The 27,254-nt window shown below is 53.1% G+C and overlaps 1 protein-coding gene and 1 long non-coding RNA gene across 3 annotated transcripts in view; one reads left to right on the plus strand and one right to left on the minus strand.

The window, feature by feature from the left end:
• The window catches only part of SH3BP4 (SH3 domain binding protein 4), a 95,729-nt gene that overhangs the window by 32,566 nt on the left and 35,909 nt on the right, over positions 1-27,254 (minus strand). Inside the window, exon 2 of one of the 2 annotated variants that reach the window (XM_073807082.1) lies at positions 12,881-13,031. The exons of the other annotated variant lie outside the window; for it this stretch is intronic. The gene's annotated coding sequence lies outside the window, so the exon portion shown is untranslated. The remainder of the gene's footprint in view (positions 1-12,880; positions 13,032-27,254) is intronic. 2 annotated transcript variants of the gene reach the window in all.
• Positions 485-2,646, plus strand: LOC141279126 (uncharacterized). The gene is made up of 2 exons (XR_012332912.1): positions 485-1,231; positions 2,558-2,646. It is a non-coding gene; the product is annotated as an uncharacterized lncRNA (long non-coding RNA).

Below are 27,254 nucleotides of genomic sequence, written 5' to 3' on the forward strand. Positions count from 1 at the left end.
TTAATACTTCTCTTTAAACCAACCTACTTTAACAATGTAAGTTTATTCAAGAAAGTTATTTTAAAGGCAGCTTTCTATATCTTTAAAAAGGAAGCTTCTATCCTCTAAAAAGAAAGGTCTTCCTTAGATATACTGATAAATCTTTTCTAGTATATATTAACTTAAAACATTTTTTTAAAGTTCATCTTAGCTACCATTCTGGGGAACACAAAGTAGCTGGTGCCACTCATTTTACAGGTGAGGAAACTGACGGTTTTTATTGAAAGAGGTTTTCCCCGGGGTTCATTTCTGAGACTCAGATGAAAATGCCGGGTTCAGACAAGCTAGCTTGCCTGGGGAGGCAGCTCCTAAGGCTTCATGATGCCCCCAAATCTATTGATGGTTCTCATTAGTGATACATGTGCCACATCTGAGGCTCAAGTTTAAGTGAAGACGGGGGAGGAGGCAGGAGTTGCAGAGACCAAAGTGGTAGGGGGGTGGGGGGCGGGTGATGAGCAGGGTGAGAACACTCCCCAGGCAGAGACCAGAGCCACGCCCACCAGACGGTACCACTGGAAACAACCAGCAAATACAGTGAGAGCCTGTCGATGGGCCCCCAGAGCTGGGAGAGAGACGGCTACGTGCGGCCCAGCTCCTGAGGACCGAGGCGAGGTCAGTGCTCAGCTGACTTGTTCACTGCTGCCTCTCAGCCACACCCTCCCCTGGATGGAAGAACTGTTCCAGTTTTATCCACCCATTTATCGAGGATCTGGCATCTAGCCCAGCAAGCAACCAAAGAAACTCATGGAATGAACGAATTTCTTGACAGAAGTTCTATGGTGTCCATGAACTACGAACTGAGATATCCAGGGTAATAAACCAATCACTGATCTATATACTTCATCAATATTTATTAAGGGAAGGAGAGAGGACAGGATTCTTCTTGTCTCCCATCCCAATACCCCTCAAACGATCTGTCCTTGGGAAATTAAAGACGTAGGTGAAGTGACTTACGTACAGCACTGTTTACAGTGATCCAGGAGGGGTTCTACCTCCAGGACGGGTTACGCAGTTGTTAAAATTTGTTTTCTAATACTCAACAGAATGGAAAACGCACACGACAGAACGCTGAGAAAAATGAAATCCACAAACTTCACAATAAAACTCATTCCACTTTGTTCTCAGAAATGTATATTTACTAGAAAAAAGAAGAGTAATGTTCACACCACATGCTGACAGCAACCACGCCCAGGTATGCCAGTCATATGGCTCATTTTGTTCTCTATTTTTCCTAAGTCTTCTACTTTTTGTAATTAAAAAAAAAAAACACACATTTTATAAAATCAACTTCCAGTCTCCTTCCCAAACACCATGTGTCCAGCAGGTTCTTTCCAGCCTTGAAAGGCCATTTTCTGAGCATGTATAACAGTATGCCATCTGTGGGGTTAATTCCGAACACTTTCCAACACTTGACTGAGCGCCTAGAACGATGTATTAATCCCAGTGGATCTAAATCCAGCCTTCCCAATTCCAGCTCCATGACTTGGGGAAAGTCATTTTCCCAATAACTGAAAAAAATGCACTCCTATTCCTCCTGGCCTCATGATTCTACTAACTAGGAAACAGAGGATACCTGACTGTGATATTGTGATTTATAGTATATAATATATATAGTAAATAAATAAATATATATATTATATTATATATATATATATATGTCTGTGTTCTATTTCTGGCACAGAGCTCCCAAAACCCTGGGGGATTTCTTAAGCAAATAGAGCAGTAAAGGTATCTTTTGTTATGTTAATGAGGTGACTTTGGGGCCGCCCCCAGGTAACCTAAGGATGGGGGCTTTCAGTCCTGCCCTCTGGCTTCTGCGGAGGGGAGAGAGGCTGCACAGCTGCATAGATTACAGGCGGCCAATGATTTAATCAATCATGTCTGTATAATGAGCCCCCGGTAAAGTCCCAAGGCTGGAGTTCTGAACGCCTCTGGGCTGGTGAACACACGGAGATTTGGGGCGGGGTTGCTAGGAGAGGGCGTGGAAGCTCCCCACTCTTTCTCCATGCCTTGCCTTCCGTGTCTCTCCCATCTGGCTGTTCCAGAGTTATATCCTGTTATACTAAACCTGTAATCTAATTAGTAAAATGTTTGACTTCTGTGAGCTGCTCTGGCAAATTAATCAAACCCAAGGAGGGAGGGTCACGGCAAGCCCCAATCTATAGCCAGTTGGTCAGAAGCACAGGTGACAACCTGGACTTGTCATGGGCGTCTGAAGCGGGGAGGTAGGGGGCAGTCTTGTGGGACTGAGCCCTCAACCTGTGGGACCAGACTTCATCTCCAGGTAGAGAGTGTCCGAATTGAGCTGACCGGCTGGACAGCCAGTGTCTGAGAACTGGCAGTCGTTTTTGGCAGGAGAAAGCCCTTTGCAGGAAAGAGCTCTCTGCAGGAGGCCCCTCCGTCCTGTCACTAACCTTAAACCAGGTGCCCCCGTGCACTACTCACCTCTGGCCCTAGCACACCTTTCAAATCTTTTGATCACGAAATACTCTGCCTAACCTGTTGGTTCCTTCCGTAGATGGAAGAAGTAGAAATGAAGAATAAGTAATTAACGGAAGACGAGATCTCTTCCCTAGCTCCCCCTTCAGTAATTTCGCCAACAAACTGTGAACAAAATAGTATCTAAAGATAGACCACGAGGAGCTGACAAGCCTGTACACAAGCCTGCATGCAAGCCTGCACACAGTGGGGGATGGCCACAGCGCTGACCCCCCTACCTCAGTGACTAACAGAGGTGACTTCCCTGTTTCCCTTCAAAAGCTTTCATGGCTAAGCAGAATCTCTGGAGGTGGTTTTGGGGGGACGCTGAGTCCACCATCCCCCCAGACTGCCAGCACTCCGATTAAGGGCATCTTTGCTTTCTACCAACACTTGTGAGCACTGATTTCGTATGCGGCGAGCAGCGGGACCTGATTCAAGAACAGAATCATTCCTGATGGAAAGTCATCACTAAAGCTCCGACCAGCGGGGCTCGTTTTCAGGTCTGAGGAGGGGGGGCACCCTGACCTGCTGCTCACAGAAGGCTCCTAACTTTCCACCACTATAAACGGCAGGGTGGTTGGCGGCCATCTTTATCCTTAATCTTCCTCTGAATTGTGGATTCTTTTCTTAAGATGACTTTCTAGTAGGGGACAAAGCATTGCCAAATGCTTTCCTGGAAAGCTGCAGACATTTATCCTCGCAACAGCACCGGGGGTCCCTTTTCACCCTTCTGCCAGCCATTTGAGAAAACCTTCCCTAATATGACAACTGGGCAACGAAATACCAAGTTTAAATTCACATTCCTTTGACCATCGGTCAGAAACTTTCAAATATGGACGACGTCTTATTTCCTGCTTCGTGACTATCATTTTGCATCCTATGCTTGATTAGAGTCTGAAATTTCATATCAGTTTCAAGTATCTTCCCCACTGTTGCTCACGCACACCCATCCATTTGCTAACTCTAGGTAAAGTCTCAGTTCTCTGACCCTATCAATCCTTCCTTTGTAATTTCACCCTGAAGCACAGAAAAGGCTCCACTAATGAAAAATTTGATAAACATTTCACATCTATTTTCCTCTATTTAAAAAGAAAATGGTGTGTGGACTGACATCAATGTACAAAGAATTTATTTTGCTGCTCAGCAAGGAGCTTTACAAAATTAATTAGCAAACAGCTAAGCGATTACTCCTTTATCGGTTCCCGAACAATCTGTCCCCTCCGTGATGTCATCTTAATGCTTTTTAAATGTGTATAGAGACACCAGGGTTTGAATCTGGCCAATTCCATGTCATGAGTCTGCCTATTTTTATAACAACACCAGCCCTTATGTAACTCCGGGAGCTTTACCAAGTTTGGCCATCTGGAAGGACCAGCCCCCAAGAACCATTCTATTTCAAAGTCTCCTATCAGTTATTTGAACCTGTTTTTTTTTCCCTCCAAATGAACCTGGGAGTAATTAAGTAATATGTCTTCCCACCTCTTCATTCCTTCAAAAAAGTTACCCCACTGGGTTTTTGTTTCTGTTGGCACAGCAATGGTAAGAACTGACATCTTTATACTATTGTATCTTTTCTTCCAGAAATATGGTGGGTCTCTGTTTATTTAAAAATGAGTGCCAGGGGGCTTCCCTGGTGGCGCGGTGGTTGGGAGTCTGCCTGCTAGTGCAGGGGATGTGGGTTCGAGCCCAGGTCTGGGAGGATCCCACATGCCGCGGAGTAACTAGGCCCGTGAGCCACAACTACTGAGCCTGCGCGTCTGGAGCCTGTGCTCCGCAACAGAGAGGCCGCGATAGTGAGAGGCCCGCGCACCGCGATGAAGAGTGGCTCCCGCTTGCCACAACTAGATAAAGCCCTTGCACAGAAATGAAGACCCAACACAGCCCAAAATAAATAAATTAATAAAAAAGAAAAAATGAGTGCCAGGACAGTGTATAGGGACTGGCACACTCTTCCTGTAAAGGGGCAGAGTGTAAATTACGCTCTGGGAACCATACGGACTCTGTCAAAACCCCTCAAAAATCCAGGCAGTTCCACAAGTCCAAGCGATTCCACCTCCGAAGTATGTGGATCTGACTTCTGCTCTCTGCTCTCTGCTCCCAGCTGAGCACCTCATCTCTCTCTGGACTCACCTCAGCAGCCTCCCACCTGGTCTCCCTGCTCCTCCGACCCCCAAAACACACCACGAAACCATTCTCCTTAGAGCAGCTGGGCCCCTCAGCAAAGTAAGTCTCTCCAGGGGCATTTCCCTGCAGTCTCGAACCTCCTTATTGGGACTACGTGACTATGGCCCCACTTGCTCTTCCACGGCCCCGTTTCCTTCTAGCACACTCAGTTTCTGAATTTAACTCATTTCTGTCCCAGGACCCTTGCACCGGCAGTTCCCTCTGGCTGGCAAGCTCTGTCCTGCAAACTTCACTTGCTGACAACTCTTGCCACTCAGGTTGACTCAGGTCAAGGTCACAGTTCAGAAGAAACCCACCTGACCACTCACCAACGTAGCCATGCTCAGCCTGACCTTTGTGCCTCACTGTTCCCAAGTGCAAGAGGACCAGAGAGAGAGCTTGCACGTGGGAATCACGTGTGCACACACAGGGCACGGGGGCCCCCAGGCACGGTACACACCCCCACAGAGTTTGTGGTCATGCTGTTTACACTGACCCAGTTCACGCATTAGCCCTGTACTTTTCACCAAGTTCGAGACACACCTGTTTTTTTACACACCACCGTGGTCTGGAATGCTATGAGTTTCACTGCAGCAAAGAACTAAACTTCCTTGGCTCATAGGTGCTTTACTAAATGAGGTAGTATAGTTTCTTTATAAACCACTAATCACTCCATAAATTCTATCTCCATTGCTAGTTACAACAACTGTGGGTTGTGGGTCGTGAAAGTTCAGTATCACTGTACCTTATTTCCATTTGCTTGAGCTACTTAAGGCCTGACCACGGGGTTCAGGTCAAGCACTTAAGCAAGCATCTTTTGGCTAAAACCTAAAAGCCACCAGGTTGGGGAGAGGACGGCACTGAGAAGTCACATATGGTCACGTTTTTCTAATACCCTCTTGTTATGAGTTGAACTGTGTCCCCCGCAAAGGCTGCTGAAGTCCTAACTTCCATACCTGCAAATACAACCTTGTTTGGAAACAGGGTCTTTGCGGATGACCACGTTCAGATAAAGTGCTACAGGTGGGCCCTCCTCCAATATGACAGGTGTCCTCACAAAATGGGGAAATGTGGGCACAGGGTGAAGATGACACGGAGACAGGAGAAGGCGGCCGTCTGCAAGCCAAGGAGGGAGGCCCGGGACAGCCTCTCCCTCGCGGCCTCAGAAGGAACCAGCCCTAACGACACCTCAATCCCGGACTTCAGGCCTCCAGAGCCAGGAGGGAATGAATTTCGGTTGTGTTGAGTGACCCAGTTTGTAGCAGTTTGTGCTGGCGGTCTCAGGAAAGTCACACACCCTCCTAGGGGTGTGGACACAGATTCGGCTTCTCAGACCTTCCTTCACTCTCCTTGGCCGGCGTGGCCCCCAGCGAACTTCTCCCCGGCTTCCTCTCTTTCTGTCACATCTAACAAATGGAACTCCATGAAGCAAATGAAAGCCAAGACCCCAAAACAGAGTCCCGGCCTCTGCAAAGTGTGATCTTGCCTCCACACTTCCGGAAGACTCTCTCCTACGATCCCAAACTACCTGGCCATCGCCCAACCGCCACTCACCTCACATTCCTGACAGCTGAGTCTGATGCCGGGGGCAATCGGACCTCTATATCCCGAGTGCTACTGTGGGAAATCTTGCTAAGTCACCGCAAGCGCCCCGCAGAGGCATTTCGCGGTGGCAACCAAGTAAGACGGGGTGTGCAACAAGCTACTCTCACCAAGATTCCGGAGCTCTCCGAACATTTCGACTCACTGAGAACACACTAGAACCATTAGAAAATAGGAGGCCAGTGCCCCCTAAGCTGCGGGGAGAACCGGGGACAGCCCCCTGCCCCGGGCTCCACCGCAGGGGCTCCGAGGCCACGAGATCAGGTTCCTTCTGAGGGGGCCCAACCGGTCTGCAGCAGGACATGCGCCAAAGGAACAAACATTTAGTAACACGGAAGGACACCCAACGTAGTGACAGTGAAGAGGCACAAGCCTGACAGAAATTTCCAGCTGCTTACAAGCCGAGTGGGAAAGCAGCTGAGGGCGACAGATAAGGCTGCAGGGGGCACTCGGGCTCCCCAGGGACACGGAGACGGAGCGGGCAGGAGAGCACAGCTCCGGCTACAACAGAGATTCGATGGGACCCGCTGTCCGGAAGGAGAAAGGCCGGCTGAGGGAGAGACAGGCCGGCGGGGAGGGCAGAGGCCTGCAGGCCAGACAGCCTGCTGACGGGCATTTAGGGCGTTAATATGTCTTCTGGCACAAGCCGGATCCCACCTTCCCTCATTCCTCGACTTACAAGAATACTGGGAAAACACCAGGGAGGAAAAGGCTGCTTTGGAAACGTTTGTTGTGAGCGGATACAAGCTCATCCTCTCCCCCCAGGCCAACCGTCTCTACAGCCTAGGAGATAAGCAGTTCCTTTCATCCGGCACCACAAAGGGGAGACAATGCAGGTTTGCACGCTCAGCACCTTGCCTCCAGCCTGGATGTGGAAAGGCCCAGCTCTGTTCCCTGAGGCCCTGCTTGGCCTTCTAGCGTTCCTCACCTGATCCTTTATCACCAGAGTCTTCCTCCTCCGACTCCTCCCCTGTAGGCGGGACTAAATTAAGGCTGACAGCATCCTCCAAAGAAGGAAGAAACACAGGGTTTTGGGGCCAGATCAGAGTGTGACCAGCAGCTCCAGCTGTGTGCTCTTGGACAAGTGACTTAACCTCTCTGAGCGTCTATCTGTATCACCTGCAGCAGGAAGAGAGTAAAATCTGGCTCACCAGGTGAGCGCATAGGAGGCGCTCAGTAAGGACCATTCCTCGTCATCGTGCCTGGAAATGAACGCCGGCCGGCCCAGCACTGATGTCCCCAAAGAGGGATGTACCAGGGACTCGAACCAACTTACAAAGTCTCCTGCACACCACAAAGTCTCTGCATTTTCACTTGGAGGCGTTGGCATTTACTCAAAACCCAGGTCACCACCCGCTCACCTTCGATGACCTCCCCTTCATCCCTGGTGGAACCCCTCAGATGGGCGTAACTTAACTTCCTGGGGCCTCCACTTCCTTGTCTATAACTTGGGGAAAATTACACTCTTGACCTGTTCAGAGCGTGTGGATAAAATCTGCTGGTTCATGCCGCGTGCTTAGGGAAGAGCCGGCACACAGCTCTCCCCAAGGCAGGGTTTCCTGCTCTTGGTGCCAGAAACACTCTGGGTGGGACCGTGCTCTGCGGGGGACCGCCCTGCCCACTGCAGGATGCCTGGCAGCACCCCTGGCCTCCACCCGCCAGAAGCTGGGGGCATCCCCACCCCCAGACAACCCAAATGTCTCCAGGCACTGCCAAGTGTCCCCCAATACCGCCCCTCTGATAACCACTGTCCTCAGTGAGGGCTATTGTTATTAATGTTATTTATCCTCTTCCTTTACCTTTAAGTCTGAGCCCCGCTGGTGTGTTGACACCTCTTCTCTCTGGCTCCCTTCCATTTCCAATCTCCACCTCCCACGCTCCACCCCATGGTCACACCCGGCACCCCTGCACCCCAAAGGGCTCCTCTTAACAGTTTCCCCACCCTGGATGCCAATGCCAACCACCTGGAGAGGCTTTTGAATAACACGGTCCCACCCTGGAGATTCAGCAGTATTTTTAAAAAGCTCTTCCGGAATTCTAATGCACACACAGGGCAGAGAATCACTGTGCAGCCCGGACTCACTCACCAGCCACCAAAGAACCTACAACAGTCCTTTCACTTAGAACCCAGGCCCCATTGCCTCAACTTCAAATGGTGGTCCGAGGTGCCCCCCGACCTCGTGGAAAAAAGCCCACTTGTTCAACCCCCTGCTTCATTCCCACCCAACCCCCAGCTACAAGGGTCCCGAAGGCCAGCTAACAGGTCCCCTCCCCAAATTCGGCACACTCAGCTCGGCATGCTACTCACCTTACCTGGAAGGTTCCCTCTGGCTCCTCTAACCCTGGCCAAACCCATCTACCCTTCAACAAATCCTTCCCGGACGGCTCTGCTGTCACTGATCCCACACCTCCACCCATCACAAAACCACCCAAGGGCAGTTTCTGGGTCTTACACACAAGGTCCTGGGTCAACACACCCAGGGAACTAAAGTCCTGGAGGCAAGTTCTGCAGACATACACGAGGCACAGACACAGGGACGCTCCAGAGGGATGACTCATCCCCACAGGGCACAAGCCCGCAATGCGGGTGATGTAAGCTCTGCGAATCCATGGGCCACTGTGCCCTAGAAAACATTTGACCTTGAAGGGATCAACATGTGTTTTTATTTTTAAAAATTAATTAATTAATTTATTTTTGGCTGTGTTGGGTCTTCGTTTCCGCGCGAGGGCTTTCTCTAGTTGCGGCAAGCGGGGGCCACTCCTCATGGCGGTGTGCGGGCCTCTCACTGCGGTGGCCTCTCCTGCTGCGGAGCACAGGCTCCAGACGCGCAGGCTCAGTAGTTGTGGCTCACGGGCCTAGTTGCTCCGCGGCATGTGGGACATTCCCAGACCTGGGCTCGAACCCGTGTCCCCTGCACTGGCAGGCAGATTCTCAACCACTGCACCACCAGGGAAGCCCTCCACATGTGTTTTCACAGGTAAGTGACGGCTGGAGGCCAGACAGAGGGCCCAGTACGGAGCAGCCTGATGTGGCCTCAGGAATGCCAGGACCTCTTCATGGCCTTCAACCCCAATTCGTGGTGTCAGTGTTGCTGCCTCCAGAACAGATCTAACCGCACTTCGCTGGGCGTCGAGTCTGAACTGAAGCAGATGACAGGAATACCAAGCACCTGGGAGAACTCCCCGCATCAGAAGGGCCCTGGGGACATTCCCAGACCTGGGCTCGAACCCATGTCCCCTGCACTGGCAGGCAGATTCTCAACCACTGCACCACCAGGGAAGCCCTCCACATGTGTTTTCACAGGTAAGTGACGGCTGGAGGCCAGACAGAGGGCCCAGTACGGAGCAGCCTGATGTGGCCTCAGGAATGCCAGGACCTCTTCATGGCCTTCAACCCCAATTCGTGGTGTCAGTGTTGCTGCCTCCAGAACAGATCCAACCGCACTTCGCTGGGCGTCGAGTCTGAACTGAAGCAGATGACAGGAATACCAAGCACCTGGGAGAACTCCCCGCATCAGAAGGGCCCCGGGAGCATCGAGGTTTTATTTTTAGAAGCAGGACACATTCTTCAAAGAAAATCTTTGCAGAAACCTTGAGCCAGAACTAGGTAAATACGAAGCAGCTCTGTCAGAAGGGCGGAAAGGGGAGGCGTGAGAACAGGTCTGGGGAGGAGACGGGTCCACCCGCTAGCCCACCTGCTGCCTGCCCAGCCCCATCACTTCCTACCCCAGATGGAGGAATCATTCACTGACCATCCACCTGCACGAAGGGCAGCATGAACACTTTATATGCACCAGACATAGCCATTCCACCCCAGGCACACGCACTCAAGGGAAAAGGAAGTGGATGTCCACAGAAGGGCTCGCGTACAGATGTTTGGACTGGATTCATTTTTCATAATGGCCCCAAACTGGAAACAACAGTGACGTCCAGCAATAGGATAAAATAAACCAACGGCGGCACATTCATACGGCACCACTGATAGGAAATACATGTCCACGCCACACCAAGGTGGCCCACAGCCATGAAGGTGAACACGGAAGCCAAACCCAGGAGCACGCGTCTTATAGGATGTATGAGAACAGGCAGGTGGACCCTCAGACGTCAGCAAGAGTGGATGGCAGGAGGAGGCGGGGCCAGAGGGGGAGGGGCACAGGGAGCCACTGGGTGATGGGAACGCAGCTTGAAGGAGTGTGGGTGACGCAGGCGTCAAACCTCAAGGATGTATGACGTACGGAAGTGCAACGATGACATGACACGCCTTTCAGAGTATAAAGAAGTATAAAGAAGCAACCGAAGCAGAAACGTGGGGTTTCTGCCTGCAGTTCGGGAGCTAATCACAGAGCTGGGCTGAGAACCAGGCCTCCGGGGAGCCTCCACGGACTGGAGGGTTTCACTGCGCCGGACGGAATTGTCTGGCATCACCTGCGGCCGAAGCCCCAAGCCTGGCCCCCACGTGCCTACACGCACCAGGGTCTTCGATGACCTGTTTCCCATCCACACAGACAAAGGCCTACCTGACCGCCCCTCCCCCTCCCTCCCCCTCCCCACGTGGCCGCTCTGAGTCCCCAGGGGCCCCCGGGATGTGCTGTGCTGGCTAACACCTCGCCAAGGTGCCCTGGGGTCAGCGAGGCCTCGGACGGGCTGGTTCCCAAGCTGCTGTAACAAGTCACCCCAAATTTGCTGGCTTAAAACAAAGAAACCGTTCTCTCCCACCTCTGGATGCTGGAGGTCTGCAGTCAAGGTCTCTGCAGGGCCCTGCGCCCAAAGGCTCGGGAAGAATGGGATCCAGGCCTCTCTCCTGGCTCGTGGCGTCACAGGCAAGCCTTGTCTTTCCTTGGCTTGCAGGTGCCCCCAAATCTGCCTCCATCTCACGTGGCCTTCTGCCCTGTGTCTCCACGTGGCTGTCTTCTGAGGACACCAGTCATGGGATTAGGGTCCACTCACTTTGACTAAGCCAGTTACATCTGCAAAGGCCCTATTTCCACAAAAGGTCACATTCCGAGGTGCCAGTAGACGTGACCTTCCGGGGACACGATAGTACTTGGACATCGAGTAACAAGGGAAGGCAGGTCGGGGGAAGGCCAGGCAAGAGGCGGGCGGCGGGCTGGTTCCTGCCCAGAGCAGCCCCGCGGGGACTTCGGCCCAGCCGGCCGGGCAGGTGAGACCTGAGCCCTTGTGAGAGTGGCCTGGGACTTTGTGGGACGCTGGCTGGGAGTTAAGGGAACGTCCCTCTTGTCTAGTGAAGTGGTCACATGCCCAGTTAGACGCAGAGGTGTCAACCCCTTCGGGGCCTTCTTTACCTAAGACATGCACATAAGGGAATCCAGTAACAATACGGGTGAAAACTTGGCAGGTAACTTGGGTTTCACCCTCAGCTCCAGTTAAAAGAACTTCAAGGAGCACGTTCTTAACTGTTACGCTTCTCACCGGGGCAAACAGAGCCTACTCCGATGACAGACTGTCTGGCGAAGATGCTGGGTCAGTCGCTGCGTCAGTCACTAAACTTTGCCGTACCGCGGGGGCCCGCGGGACCCGTGGGCAGGTGCAGGGACGTTCCCGTCCCCTGTGTGCCCATGCTAGGGCAAACGGGGAGCCTGCCAGAGTCTGAGGGACGTCCCAAGTCCTTAAAGCAATAGGCTGCCCTCTGCCAACACCACATCTGTGGTCACCAGCCCTCCCCTACAACAGGACCTAATCGCGTGACTCTAACTGCTCATTTAGTTGTGTGTCTCTCCAGCCAGGCCGTGAGCTCGAGATCAGCAAGGACCTCCAGCATCCCTGGCACACAGCAACAACCTCTCAATGAGTAGCACTTACACCAACCAAGGGCTTACAGGTTGCTCCAATCTCACAGTATATGAACGGGGTGGCTTCTCCAAAGCAAGATTTCTTATGTTCATAGCCTTCTTCACGTGTGTCCTGAAAACCTGAAGGTTATCAGAAGTGGAGTCCTTTTTTTTTTTTTTTTTTGCGGTACGCGGGCCTCTCCCGTTGCGGAGCACAGGCTCCGGACGCGCAGGCTCAGTGGCCATGGCTCACGGGCCCAGCCGCTCCGCGGCATGTGGGATCTTCCCGGACCAGGGCACGAACCCGTGTCCCCTGCATCGGCAGGCGGACTTTCAACCACTGTGCCACCAGGGAAGCCCAGTGGAGTCCTCTTTAAGTCACTAACTACAGGGGTGCCAAGCACTTGTCATGCACCTTGTTAGCTGCTACAAGAACACAAAGAAAAGCAAGACCACCCTGCTCTTAGCAGGCTCGCGGAAATGATGAAGACACAGACGCGAACTACAACAGAAACCATAATACAGGTAAAACAGCCAACCCCATCCACTGCTGTCAGCTGAATGGTGTCCCCCCAAAAAAGATATGCTCGAATCCTAAATCACAGACAGGCCCTAGATCAATCACTGGTGTCCCTATAAGACACTGGGATACAGAGACACAGACACACAGAGAGAAGATGGCCACGTGACGATGGAGACAGAGACGGAAGTGATGCAGCTCAAGCCAGAGGGCGTCAAGATGATGCGTAAGCGACCAGAGCTGGAAGGAGGCCAGGAGGAGTCCTCCTTGAGCCCTCAGGGGGAACCTGCAGACATCTTGACTTCAGACTTGCAGCCTCCAGATTGGAGAGGATCCATTTCTGTTGTTCGAAGCCATGCAGTTTATGGTCATTTGTTATGCAGCCCTGGGAAACTACAGGTAGACCTCCGAGATAACACAGGTCCGGTTCCAGACCACTGCAATAAAGCACATATCAAGATAAAGCGAGTCACATGAATTTTTGGTTTCCTGGTGCACAGAAGAGTTACTCTACACCTGTACTGTAGTCTACTGACTGTGTAACAGCATTGCCTAAAAAATGTGCAGGGGCTTCCCTGGTGGCGCAGCGGTTAGGAATCCGCCTGCCAATGCAGGGGACATGGGTTCAAGCCCTGGTTCGGGAAGACCCACATGCCGCGGAGCAACTAAGCCCGTGAGCCACAACTACTGAGCCTGCGCTCTAGAGCCCACGCGGCACAACGACTGAAGCCCGTGTGCCTAGAGCCCATGTTCCGCTCCAAGAAAAGCCAACGCAATGAGAAGCCTGCGCACCGCAACGAAGAGCAGCCCCTGCTCGCCACGAGAGAAAGCCCGTGTGCAGCCACGAAGACCCAACGCAGCCAAAAATAAAATAAATAGAATAAGTACGTGTATTAAAAAATAAAAATAAATGAAAAAATGTGCAGGCCTTTATCAAAAAAATACTTTATTGCTAAAAAATGTTAACCATCATCTGAGCCTTCAGTGAATCGTGTTTTTGCCACAGTCACATCAAAGATCCCTGATCATGGCTCCCCAGCACAAATATAATAGTTATTATGTGAAATAGTTAAATAAATATTTATTTTAAAAAGTAACAAAAAGTTTGAAATAGTTGAAGAATTACTGACACGTGACTCAGAGACACAGAGTGAGGAACTTTCGCTGGAAAAAGGACGCCAACAGACTTGCTCGATGTGCGGTCGTCACAAACATTCAATTTGTTAAAAAAAAAGTATCTGCGAAGTGCAATAAAACGAGGTGTGCCTGTCGCCCCGCCCTACCCCCACAGCGTTTGTTGGTCGTGTGTCAGGCACTATTCTAAGTGCTTCTTAGAATCAGGCACTGATTTACATGTCACAGCCACCCCATGACACAGACCGTTGATCATTCCCTCCAACCACAGTCGAGAAAACCGAGGTGCAGAGAAGCTAGGTCACTGGTCCAACGTTTCCCAGCTGGGTGGCCGCAGGGCCTGCTGCGTGAGCCCGAGGCTGGTGTGAGCCCAGCACAAAGATGGCAGGGTTGGAGCAGCTCCTTTCTAGACCATTCTGAGACCACCAGCTGCTCCTCCCCTGTCCGCTGGGCCAACAGCAGCCCGGCTCCTGGAGACCAGAGCAGGACCCCCAAGCTGGGCTGCTGGGCAGAGCTAGCAGGATAGTCTAAGTGTCTGCTCTGTGGTTTTGTTCTGTTTTTGTCATCAATGCATAAATTAACAAACCTGGCGTGAAATCACTCCCTGTTTTTCTGCAGAGCCTCTGCTACAAGTCTGTACCAGGCAGAGATGAAATGGAATCCAACCGACCTGACAGGTTTCCTGCGGGGAGGGTGAGTTCACCAGAGGCCCTGGAATCCAGGTCCCTGGCCTTTTGATAATCAGCTAATTTCCTTCCAGTTCTGAGGATGACACAGGAGAGGCGCTTGGCCAGGGAGAAAGTGTGACCTGGTTCCAGAGGGCAGTCGGAGAAGCTTTCCTTTTGCCTCCAACTAAAAAGTGCCCGGGGATGATTATTTTATACAGAGGGTAAGAAAAAGGATCAGGGGAAGAAAGAAATGACCCACAGTAGAAAGGGGCTTCTCCTCAACCGTTCCGTCCTCTGCTTTGTTTTGTCACCATTCATACCCAGCCATCTAGCGGCATCTTCTCCCTGCTGCCACCCCTCCCCCATCCTTCCTCCTCTTCCTGGTCCGCAGGAAGGCTGTGCCCTCTGTCACCCAGAGCCTCGGCTGGGATCAGAGCCCCGGGCGGCACCGGCAGCTGGCTCGAGCCCAGGGCTCATTTCTGCATGGCCCCTGAGCTGCTGCTCTCCTCCCCTCACCTCCCCCGAGGCGGCTCCTGCCCCAAGCCTTGGACACACTGCTCCCATTGGGGTTGGTGACGAGGCCACCAGAGCCCCAGGTCCTGAGGGCATTTTCCTACGTGCGTCTCACCGGGCCGCTTTCTAACCACTGACCTCTCCATGGCCTCCCAGGGTGACGGCCCTCTCCTTCCTCTCTGAGCTGGCCTTTGAGGCTTGTCTTGCAGGTGTCTCCCCAGCACCTGCATGGCTGGTCCTTCCCCCTTCCTTCCGAGATTTCCCCTCCTCTGTCTGCCTTCAAGTGTTCAATGTCCTTGTCCTTCTGCTCTTGTCGCTTGCAGCATTCTCCTTAGGGGGCCGAGCCACCCCAGGGAACAGGGCGGGGATGGGACCACCTAGTCTCTGCTGATGCCCAAAGCCTGGTCTGCCTGGCAGCCCTGTCTCTGCAGCACCTCCCACATGCCCTCAGGATGGCGACCTCAGGGCCAGCATGCCTGTCTCATCTTCCCCCACCCGAGCCTGCCCCATTTCCCGCATCCCCATTCCAACAAAAGCACCGCCCACCTCCCCCGAACCAGTCCGTTCTCTAGTTGAAACAGGAATTCTTTTTTCTGGAAAGCATCGTTTCTCAACCTTGGCACTACTGACATTTGGGGCCGGATCATGTTTTGCTGTGGGACCCGTCCTGTGCACGGCACGTGGCCAGCAGCACACCTGCCTCCACCTCCCAGATGCCAGGAGCTGCCCCCAGCCTCAGCTGTGACAAGCAAAAATGTCTCCAGACGCTGCCAATGTCCCGTGGGGACACCACTGCTGCAAAGGGCCAGACAGGGAAGATCGTGGGCTTCGTGGGCCACTTGGCCTCAACTCCAGCCACTCAGCTCTGCCCCTGAAAGGCAAAGACGGCCAAGACGGTGAGTGCGCATGGCTGGGTCCCGATCAAACCTTACTGACAAAAGCAGGGTGCGTGCAGGATTTGGTCCTGAGGCCACAAGCCACTGGCCCCTACTCCGGGCGTCACCTGCTCTCTGGCCGGCTCCCATCCCCTCCGTGCCTTCTTTGGGGCACTACCCATGCCTCACCTGGACACCCACGTCCTTCAAGTTGCCTGCCACCTGGACCCCCTACTCAATTACTCAGGTACGAGCCCACCCTGACCCTATAAAAACAGAAATCGTTTGAATCCTAACTAGGAAGGTAACACCCTTTATCGTGGGCCAGGCCCTGTGCCACAGGCTTTATCAACTAATTTAAATCTCCAAAGCGGATCCGGTGAGTAGAGATAACGAAGCAGATGTGGAGAACTAACTTGTCCCAGGACACACAGATACCGCGTGGACCCCACACCTTCATCCTACCTGGATCCCACGTGGACAATTCGCTGCTGTCACTGCCCGACACTGCCCCCCCACGGTGCCCTCCTCCCCCATCTCCTGTCTCAGCCCCTCTGGGTCCACAGGCAGGGCCACGGGACCGAGGGGTGGCGCTGGAGGCCCGCGGCAGCACAGACCAACACTCGCATCCTTGGACGGATGGGCTCATGCCCTCCTGGGGACACGGGCCCAGCAGATATCCAGGCCGGCAGCCGCGGGCAGCATCTCAGAGTGAGACCCATGGTTCTCAGCAACCGGTGGTCCTGGCTACCTCTGTCCAGCTGGTTTCCTTTCTGGGAGGTTTGTATTACACTTAAAAATCATTAAAAATGAAAAAGAATATACTTTGTTTCCCATAAAAATGCTAAGCCAGAGGTTTCTGGTTGATCTCTTCTTTATCAAAACCTAGGAATGTCAGGTACAGTACTCCCGAAGCAGCAAGTCGTCCTTATGAGGTTTTCTGAACGTGCCCAGGCCCAAAGGAAAAGAAACAAGAAAAGAAACGAAGCAGCAGCTCCCTATGGGAAGAAAGCAGGAAGAGATGGGGGCGGGGGCGAGCCTGAGCCCCCCCCACATGCCGTCCTTTCTCTGTTTCGCGCCCCCCGCAGTTAGAGAGCAGGCTCCCAGCACAGCTTCCCAGTACAGAGAGGGCAGCTTTCTCGGGTGCCCCCGCTCGGCCAGCCCAGGACAGGATTAGGGTCAGAGCCAGAGGGCTGGAGCCGGACAGCGGCAGGGACTCTACCCACTCCCCACCCATCCACCCGGAGGTCAAAACCCCTCCCTCGCAGGATACAGGCTCCTGGGCCCACCTTGAGGTTCTCACTGGGTAGGGACAAACAGGCTGAGCTGTCACTCAGATTAGCACCATTTGAGTTGAGTTTAGTAAAGGGACAATGACAGCAAGGTGGGAGGTTGCAGGAATGCCCTAGGGTAGTGGCAGCAGGGGGGTGGTGGAGGGGGAGGAAGGTACTGGAATCTGGGGAGACAGGGAAGGGCTGCTCCAACCTCCCCACCCCCCGCCCGCCTTTCTACTGGAGGCAAGGGAGCCCACCTGATGCACTGATTTCAGATGAACCCCCCGGGCCAACACCCCCACTCCCCCGCAGGTGTGGAAAGAGCACGAGGGGCAGCCCCAAGGCAGTCACCGCATGCGAGGCCCAGGAGGCTGCTTTCTCGCAACAAGTCTCCCTGCGGTCCTGATGCAGGCGACCGAGGGGCCACATCTGGAGAGACGCCTGGCCTGATGCCCCTCACTCAGTAAAGCAGCCCTTCCCGGCACTGCCGTGTTAGCTCACAGATGGGTGAATCCACAGGACCTGCCACCGCATGACAGTGACCCAAGCCAGTCCATGCCAAGGGCGACTTCAAGTCCAGGGCAAGCCCTGGCTCTTGGAGACCCATAAGATGCCAGGGACAGGCGTGCAGGTGGAGGCACAGGGCTGGTGGGGGCAGGGAGCCGGAGTCTAAAACTAGGGTCTCGACAAGAACTTGGAAATGAGAGAAGATGGCTCTTAAAATTAAGTCAGAACATCACAGGGCGATGGATCCTAGCAGCGCTATTCACAACAGCCCAAAGGCAGAAACAACGCGAGCATCCGGTGACAGATGAACAGACCCACACAGCGGGGTCCCTCCATACGGTGAATATCACTCAGTGCGAAAAGGAAGGACGTTCTGACACATGCCGCAATGTGGGTGAACCTTGAACACACTACGCTAAATGGAAGAAGACAGTCACAAAAAGTCACGTATTGTACGGTCCCGCTTATAAGAAATACCCGGAAGAGGTAAATCAAGAGAGACAGAAAGCAGGTCAGTGGCTGCCAGCAGCGATGGGAGGGATGCCCCGTGGCTGTTCCCAGGTCTCCTGTTGGGTTGGTAAAAGGCTTTGGAACTAGAGGTGGTGGTGGTGCAACTTCGTGAATACACTAAGTACCACCACATCGGGACACCTGAAAACGTGCCCACCAGAAACCCAATTCGGGCTAAAGTGTGTGTGTGCACGGAAAATAGTCTGCAAAGATACCTTTACTTAAAACATTGTATACGTTGAGATATAGCTTTGTTATAAGCGGGGTAAACTACTAAGGGATGGAGGAAAAAACCCTACATGTGGTCAGGAGGGAGGCTGGCCCAGCAAAGGGAAGAAGCCATAACAGGAGGAACCAAGGCGAACTGCACCCCAGTTACGGCCAGGAGGCAGCCGCTGGTCAAGGGTGCCGACCCAGAGCCCCCAGGCAGTGTGGTCCCACTGGTGCAAGGCATCCCCAGTAGGGACAGGTGCGGGGAATCGGGGGTGGCGGGGGGGCGGCGGGGTGGGTTGAGGACTCTGAACACGCAACTCAAACGCGCTCAGCAAAGATGGGAACAGACTGGGGCAGTCAAAGCCAGCTGTGGGAGGACGGGATGGGGGCCTGGAGGCACCTGGATGCAGAGACTCAGGCCTCCCAGCCTGCAGGCCCTCGTCCTCACCCCTGTGGGTTCACCTTCATGACACCAGATCCACTGCTCCACCACGATGTGGGAGCGAACTGTGAAGGCACCGCCCTCCCCTAACTGCAGCCCCCATCCCCATTCTGCAGAAGAGCAAACTGAGGCACCACTGAGGGCCGGTGGGCAGAGCCACACAGCTTTAGTGACTGAGATCTGCATGCGGACGGGCTTGTTTCAGAGTCCAGGCCACACCCTGTGGCCAGGACCCCATCAACCGGAGCTTAGTGAGATTCACTGTGAGGCCCACTCTTGAGTGGTACCCTGAAGAATGTCTACCAAAACTTAGCATCCCAAGGAGAGCAAACTACTTCCTAGCGACATATGCAAACCTGCCTCGTGACAAATATTTACGCCCAAGCAGATGGAGGCCTGGTTCTCAAGTTACATTAGGTCCACTGGGAATCCAGAGATCCCTGGGGTGTCCTCTGATGGAGCCCGATGGTCTGGGCCTTGGCCATTGAACACAGTCTTCATCAGTAACAGGCGTGTCCCCGTGGGGTTTATGGACCTCTAGCTGTCAGTCCATTTAGAGGGTCCTCAAGACCCCAAAATGATAGGTACAACTTTACAGGTATAGCTGATTTTCTAAAGGGAAAGCCCATAGCCCTTATCAGAGTCCTCAAATGATTTTTGCCCTCGAAACCCCTGACTTGGAGGAAGGCCTAAGACCGGCTTGGAGATAAGGTGACCGGGAGATAAGCCCGTGTTGGGTCTGACTGAGGGCCTGGAGGTCTGCCCTTGACCAAGAGTGTTCAGCCCAAGCCCAGATGAAACTCTTCTTTCCTTTATCTGGTTATTATTTCTGTTGCTTTTTGTTCAGTCCCAATGATATTTGCTCCTTTACAGAATGGGGAGGACCTGGCTTATGAAAATCACCTTTGGACTGTAGCTGACCTGGGTTTGCTCTGATTCATACCTGAAAATCGGAGATGCTGTGCGGGAGGTCAACAGGGGCAACTGAGCCCGCGCGTGCTGCCACTACTGAGCCCTCGAGCCACCTCCTCACTCTCCCGGGAGTTTCACTGCCCGGTCCAGGCACACCCCCAGCCTGGACACCCCATGGCCCCGTCCCCTCCGATGGGTCAGCAGCAGATACCACGTATAGGTGAACCAACCCACTGTCTGCCTGCCGACGCAGCAACTGAGGACCAGCTCAAAAAGGTCAGTGGGGCCCGACCCACTTCTAAGAGCAGGGAGCTGAGAAAGTCAGAAGTGGCCCAGGGGCACGTCCTGCACGGGACGTGCTGGCTGGTGGGCGTTCCTAGGCCAGGTGCGCACTGGCTGAGCAGCAGAGGCCGGGTGACAGGGGAACGTGCAATTCAATTCTTGAAGAGCAGTTTCACTTCTCAAATCCCGGCTCCCAGGTCTTCTGTGATCTGGGGGCTTGATCTCTGGATCTTTCCAACAATCCTCCCACTTTTTCTCTTGAGCAAGTTTCGAGTGCATATTCGATTCCTTTTTATCTCTGAGAACCTTCTGAGACTGGCTCCATCTTTACAGATGAGGAAACCGAGGACAAGGAAATTAATTTATGCAGAATGCTTATGTGCTCCTAATTGAAATCTGTCTCTGCTTGGAAAAGACCAATGCGATAAGCTCTCTGCATAGACATTTTTCTGACCCAAGAATGAAATACAGTCACTCAGTCCTTCCTAAATTGCAGCCAGCCCAGTCAACTTTAAATAATGAACAAAAGGGGAAAACTCCAGCCAGAGATAGGGAAACTGCGGTTTTCTGATTAGATTGGGAAGTTCTTTGTAGTCTAAGCAGGTTTCATCGAGAGACTGGAAGGCTCTGGGAATAAACAACAGTGGAATCTTTCTTTGACTCACCTCTTTTATCTCCAGAGCCTCAAGTATGTTAAAAATGTCTCAGCAGTCCTAATGACACGCCTGCTTTTAAGAAGGGTGAAGAGGCAGGCCGGCGATGAGATTAAAACACAAGACCTGTAAGGATGCAGACGCCGTTTCTGGGGGAGCGCGTGGGTTTCTCACCCACCCGCATTCTCCAGGCTTCACTCCGTGGCACCTGACCTCACAGTCAACTGCAGCCTTTATTTAATGAGGCAGCACTTACGTGAGGCTTATTCATACAGAGGTTTTGAAAGAGGCTGAGCGCTGCCCTACATTCAGGCAATGCGTGGCCGGGTCCCCATCCCCCCAGTGGATCACCTGCCGACCACTGTGATGTCAGACCTCACCTCCAGAGGGGCCCTGCAGGCCTGGGAGGCCAGCCTTGGTTGCTCTGTCCTGAGGACACCTGAAAGCCAGGATCTCCCTTACATACAGACCGGCCCCCGATTCAAACCTCAAAAGTAAACCAGTTAGTGGTGGCCAGGGCATGGGGACAGGGGGCAATGGTAGTAGTTACTTAACGGGGCGGGCGGTCTTCTTCTGGGGTGATGAAAATGTTTTGAGACCAGAGACAGGTGGTGGTCACACAACACTGTGAATGTGCGCGCTACATGACAACCAATCTGTACCCTTTTAAATGGTCAGTTGAATGCTGTGTGAATTTCAGATCAAAAAACAAGACAAACTCACACAATCAGAAACTGCGGAGATCCCGGGTCTGAAAAGTAACCCCTGCAGAGCAAGAATTTGTCAGTGACTGTACATGTGGTCCAGACGGTGCCCGGCCAGAGTCCCCTGACAGGAAGCGTGGACAAGTCCAGGCAGCTGGACAGCACCAGCCTTTGAGATCAGCCAGCTTACTTCCTAACTGTATCCTGTTCGAAGGAAATGTACCGTTCTAAGAGAAAAACTTTAATTCCATCTGTTTATTTTGACTCTAAAAATTACCTACGTGGCTCACGTTTCTGACTCACAGTTGACAGCTACCGGCCGGAGTGGGACTCGGGGATACTGGCCCACGTAGCTCATGTGTCCTCCCAACAAGGAAGGATGACTTGGGGCACACACACAGGCTTATTAATAATTCTCGGAACTTGAACTTGAATGAGGCACTCTCTGAGCCTCACTTCTTGTCTGTAAAATGGGCAGGACATATGGAGTGTTCCTGGGCTGGAGGAGATACGACACAGGAGGGTGAGCGGAGGCTGGAGCTCCCGCTTCCACGGCCACTGGCAGGATCACGGGAACCAGCCTTGACCTCCGTCTCCCCACAGAGCTCCTCCTTGGCTGGCACACCCCCCCAAGGAGCGGTCGGGCCAAGTTGTTACTTGCCGGTTACACTGGTCCTTCACAGGGGTCTTAAAGTGACGGGAACTGGAGCCAGGCATCTTTCCTGCTCCCTCACCTGGTCCATCACCTTGAATAGCAGCTTCCACCGGCCCTTCAATAAACTACTCCTGACAGTGATAACAGAGGGGGAATTATATTCAAATCACAAAATTAGGCACCAGCAAAACCCTGGGAAGCTCTGCCTCACAATGAACTTGAGATAAATCAGATCTTGAATGTTAAGAAGCAGAGGAAACACTGCATTTATGTTTCTGGAGGAAAAAAAGCCACACAAATCGGCCAGATGTCAAGATCCCATTTTGGTCACAGCCAGTGGGTGGTCTCTTTAAATGCTGGGAGACACATGCCCACTCCCCTAAATTCCGCACAGGGCCCATCTGTCATCTCCAAGGCAAGCAGAGGTGATCCGCCAGACTCCCAGGAACCCCTTAAGGACAAGAGGAGAACAGCGGGCACTGCTCCAGCTCATCTTGAGATGGAAGGCTGTCCACCTCAACCTCCTGTTTCCTCTTCCCAGAGGTCCTGCTGCCCCGGGTATCCTGGCTCAGTGCCGGAAAAAGCAAACCACATAAATGACACCCAGGGGAGTGCCAGAGCCAGAGAGGGGTCCCAGGTGGGGCCCCACTGACCTCCTTTTCTGCTTTGCTCAGGAGGGGGTCTGCACCAGACCCCCAATGCAAATGCAGAGGTGGGATCCTGTGGGGGTCAGGCAGGGAGCCCTGCCGCACCACCGCTGGCATCTATCACGTTTATCTACAGAAAAGAACCCAGCTGCATACTTGCTTTGCTGGACTTCAGAAACCCCAGCGTTCAGGCCCATGCCAGTCCAAAAGAATGTGAGGAATGTGGATGCCTTAACTGGGTTTCACTGCAACCCAAACAGACCACAGCCTCCAGGGCTGCTTCCTGGGCAGAAATATTTTAAGTCTCTAAGACCTCAGCGGGGTGAGGATTAGCCCTGGGACAAGAACACCTTTGAATTCCTCACTCACCATTAAAAGTCCCCGGGTCACAACCTGCAAATGTCCCCAAACATTCTTTCGGTCCTAAAACACAGGCTGATACCGGAAAACAAAGACATGTGATATAAAAGGTGGGGAGGGAAGAAAGTTGAACCAAAGCCAATCATCTTCCCCCAGGTGAACAGAAGGCGCCCAGGACGTAAAGAATAACCTTTACTAATTCAAGCACTTTATTTGGAACGGCTTTTATCATTCAAACCTGACCCTGAAAGGAAGCAGCCTCTGAGCTGTTCCGTCTCAACTCCCCTCTTCACCCCGGGTCTGCAAATGACCCCTTTAATTTATACCCACTCCTTTCACCTGGAGAGGAAAGTCTCATTTTTTTTAAACACATGAAGTCTGCACTGTATTATGTAGATGATCTTACTCAACTGATTTTACAAAAGATGGCTTTTCCTACTCGTATTGCCAGCCGCAGGAATAAAGATCAAAAACGGCTGAGAACGTATCCCCGAACATTCTACCCGGCCACCCTTTACGCTCCCTTCTGCTGGGAGTTGCCGGATGCCTCCCATTCTTACTCCTGAACACGGGCTAATGCTTCCTGTTAACATTTTCTGCCATCGCACTCCTTCCCAGGACTAACCTCTCCCAGACCGACACAGCCAAACGCGCGCACCTCGTCACTGGTGGCCATTGTTCGGGAAACTCAGAACCTCTTAGGTTTTAAGAATAACTCCTTTGTGTAAACACACAGGACAGCCAACCTGGGCTCCTCCGTCCCCAGGCTGTTCCGGGAGGAGGACAAGCTGCCCGGCTGGTTTCTGGGGAGAGCGAGAACGTTCCACCGGTGGCCACAGAGAGGAACGTCGCGGAGGTAAACAGAAACCAGGGGCTGTTCTGGGAAATCGCCGGTGGCAGGCACACCGGCGACATCTGACCTTCCCACGTGGGGACACGGACAGCTGACGAGGATGTGAAGACAGGGCTGCAGAGCCGGGAAGGGCTGAGAAGGGTCATGGGGAAGGGACCTCTCCCTCCCGAAGCTCTGCGGGCACACGGGGCCCGTCTCCCAACACGGGTCTGTGCCTCTCGGTCACGACACAGCCACCTCCATGCGGCAGGCCCCGGTCCGGCTGCTCATCAGACGCCTTGCAACCGGGCCCAGCGACGTCAGAGGACCAGTCCCAGGGCCTGGCCTTCTGTCCAGAGGAGGAAGATGCTACCAGACAAAAGGGGGAAACATGACTAAGATTTAGAGTCTCGTTCAGCTGAAGAACTCATTTCCACCTCTTCCCTCCAAGACTCTTCCACACCAAGAGTAGATTATGTTCTAAACTGCATTTATCGGGAAGGTGAGGACGGCAGTGGATGGCTGGGATGGGGCACCGGGACCCCTTTGCACCCCGGCTGCTGGGAGTGTGGCCGGCTTCCCAGAACTGCCTCCTGGAAAGAGGCACTCCTCCCCCCAGATCATGGCCCCGCCCTGGGGCGGCTACGAAGGGGTGAAAGGATGCCCGCCACCCCTCTCCCAACCCGGACGAGTGGGAAGTGCAGTCCCAGGGCCGGAGTGTCTGTGGGGTCTCCAAGGGCTTCCCTCTGCCCCCAACCCCCAGTCTCTTCCAAGGGGGCCGACCCCAAGAGGGCGTCACAGTAAACCTGCATGGTGACCTGTGTCACCGTTGGCTTCTGGGAGCCCAGTCTGCCACAAGGGCTTTTTTTTGCTTGTGTCTCCCCGATGCTGCACCGTCTTCCCTCACCTGCTGTTACTTCTGCTGCAGAGACGGGCAGTGTTGGCTCAACAGAATAATCTTATCAGCTGAACCCAAAAGATGTATTCCTGGTGCCTTCCCAGCAGTGGGGTTTCCTCCCCACTTGCTGGTCATTTAGGAGGCGGTTACTAACAAGTAACCATGGAGGCCACGTCTGTGACAGATTCCTTAAACAAGGATGCTGATGGATGGTGGAACTGAAGGTACCAGCAGCGCATGGCAGCCCCCCGCCACCCCAATGTTCTGGACGGCAGTAACAGAGCTGCTCCGAGCTTTACAGGAACCCTGCACCTGGCCAGACTGTGAAACAGGAGGAAATTTCATCCTGGATACCTTCCCTAAATCACTGTCCTTGCCAGAACAGACAGCCCAGAACAGACCCTCGGCTGCATAAATGATTAACATGCAATTACAAGGAGCATCACCAGAGGGCAAGAATTACCCCCTGCGATGCCGGGGCCGCTGGCCCGTCCTCAGAACATTGTTTCCCCTTGGGACTTCCACGGTTCAATGAATTCCGGATGTACTGAAAGCCCAGAGGGAGGGAGAGGGAGGCACGGAAGGAAACCAACCAGAAGCAAAGAGAAAATCCGGCAGGTGTACAGTTAACTCTCGAAGTAGAGACCGACCTAAGCGCACAAGCAATGTACGAAACCACAAAGGCAAAAGCAAAAACTCCAGTGAAATCGATGAACGCCACGAAAAAGGCAGCAACGACCGAGGAAATATATTGAAATGTGACAAGAGGTTTAGATCCTGAGAAGATGAGAAAATGCGGGAATGAGGGAGAATGTTCAGGACTCAGAGGCCGCTGTCCACCCATCGCGTGGATTTTGGATGCGTCCGCCACACTGCTCTCGGGTCCAAGGACCGCGGGGTATCATCAGATGACTCGCGGTACCCCAAAGACTGTCAAGACAGAGCAGGTGGGAACCTCGTTGTATTAAGGGGGCGGAGGCACTGAAAAGGCCCGGGGCAGGTGAAACATTGCAGAGGTAGCCTCTCGGAAGTGGGTTCACGGTTTTTGTCTGCTTTTTCTGACTTCTCTAAGCTTTCCACTTTGTTCTATGGTGGGAATAGTATGCATCTATTGTATTCTTTTTTGTTTTCAAGTCACTATACCAGCCTAAAAGCTTGGATGTCTCCTTTCCTTTATAAACCCCAAAGCCCCCGTATCTAGGCTGGGGGATGGGACTTTCTATCTACCCTACATCCCGACCAGGGGCCCACACTGCTGGGCCTCTGACCCCTGCACGGGTCCATCTGCAGGCCCTTCAGGAAGGGCGAGAAGTGGCTGGGGGCTGGCGAGGCCACGGGGTCTCCCTGCAAAGAGCATCTCTGTGCAGCTAACGGCCTCGGCCTCTGGCATCCACGTTACTGCTCACGCTAAAGCCCATCTCCCAGACACAGAGCGTGACCGTACACTCTGCGGAACCAGAGCAGACCGCCACCAGGTCTTTCTGAAGAGAAAAGTATGTTTCCCCTCTCAGTCCTCTTGCAGCATCCTCATTCACTGCGGCTTTAGGCGCCGGGCCGCTCAGCACCTGGGGCAAGGCCCTAGGGAGCCACTGGGCTTTTCTCTTGTCTACTCCAGCAGGCTCCTGGGTACAGAGCTTCTGTTTACAGCCCAACGGCCCTGAAGCTGAGCTCTATTCCCTCAAATGGACCCTGGCAGGTTCCTGGATGGGCCATGGGCAGGTACGAGTGCACACCTGGAGCGCTCTACCCTCTCGGTGTTCACAACTCTGGCCGTGAACAGTCATGCCGATGAGGTCCAGGGTCGGGGGGATTAGGTGAACAGGACCAGCTGGCCCCTTTCCACCTCCCCAGCTCCAGGCTCTACCTCTCTGGAAGCCCCAGGCTTCTGCACAAAGACCAGCTTTCCTGACAGGAGAGGGGTGTGGTCCTTCGCCCAAAGAGGGAGCCGCCAGTCACCAGGGGGCCCATCAGTCCCCACGGCCCCCAAAAGAAAACACGGGACTTAGTGTATGTGGACCAAGTTAGCCCAAAGCTCTGGAGTGTAGAACATGCCTAATTCCCCGATTTTTCTCGTTTGTTTCCAGACACATCAGTGCTTTTATTAGCCGAAGTTTGGGGGAAATCTCCGAGAACCAAAGAGCTGTAAAAAGCAATGCTGAGAAGACTCCGTTGTCTTCCAGAGCCTCCAAGCAGGAGTACGGTCCAGTGAGAACAGCACTGAGGGCACCCTCACGCATCACTTAGCAGCTGTTTTAGCCACAGCTTACAATCTCGGCTGACGATGTACCTACAGAGTTAATCCTACCTGAGGAAGTCTGGAAAGCTCCGTAGGTAAACTTAGAGGTTCAAGAAACGTAGACAGTAGACTCTATTCCAACAAAGACAGAGATGACGGCCCTGTCTTCAATTCTCACCCCAGGACAGGCCCCAACAAGACACTCAGCCATTCTCTCCACTTGCCCTGTGTCATGAATCAAATTATGCCCCCCAGCCCATGCCTATGTTGAAGCCCTAACCCCCAGACCCTCAGAATGTGACCATATTTGGAGAAAGGGTCTTTATAGAGGTCATCAAGTTATAA

Source organism: Tursiops truncatus, chromosome 7, assembly GCF_011762595.2.
Source record: "Tursiops truncatus isolate mTurTru1 chromosome 7, mTurTru1.mat.Y, whole genome shotgun sequence".
NCBI classification, from domain to species: Eukaryota; Metazoa; Chordata; class Mammalia; order Artiodactyla; family Delphinidae; genus Tursiops; species Tursiops truncatus.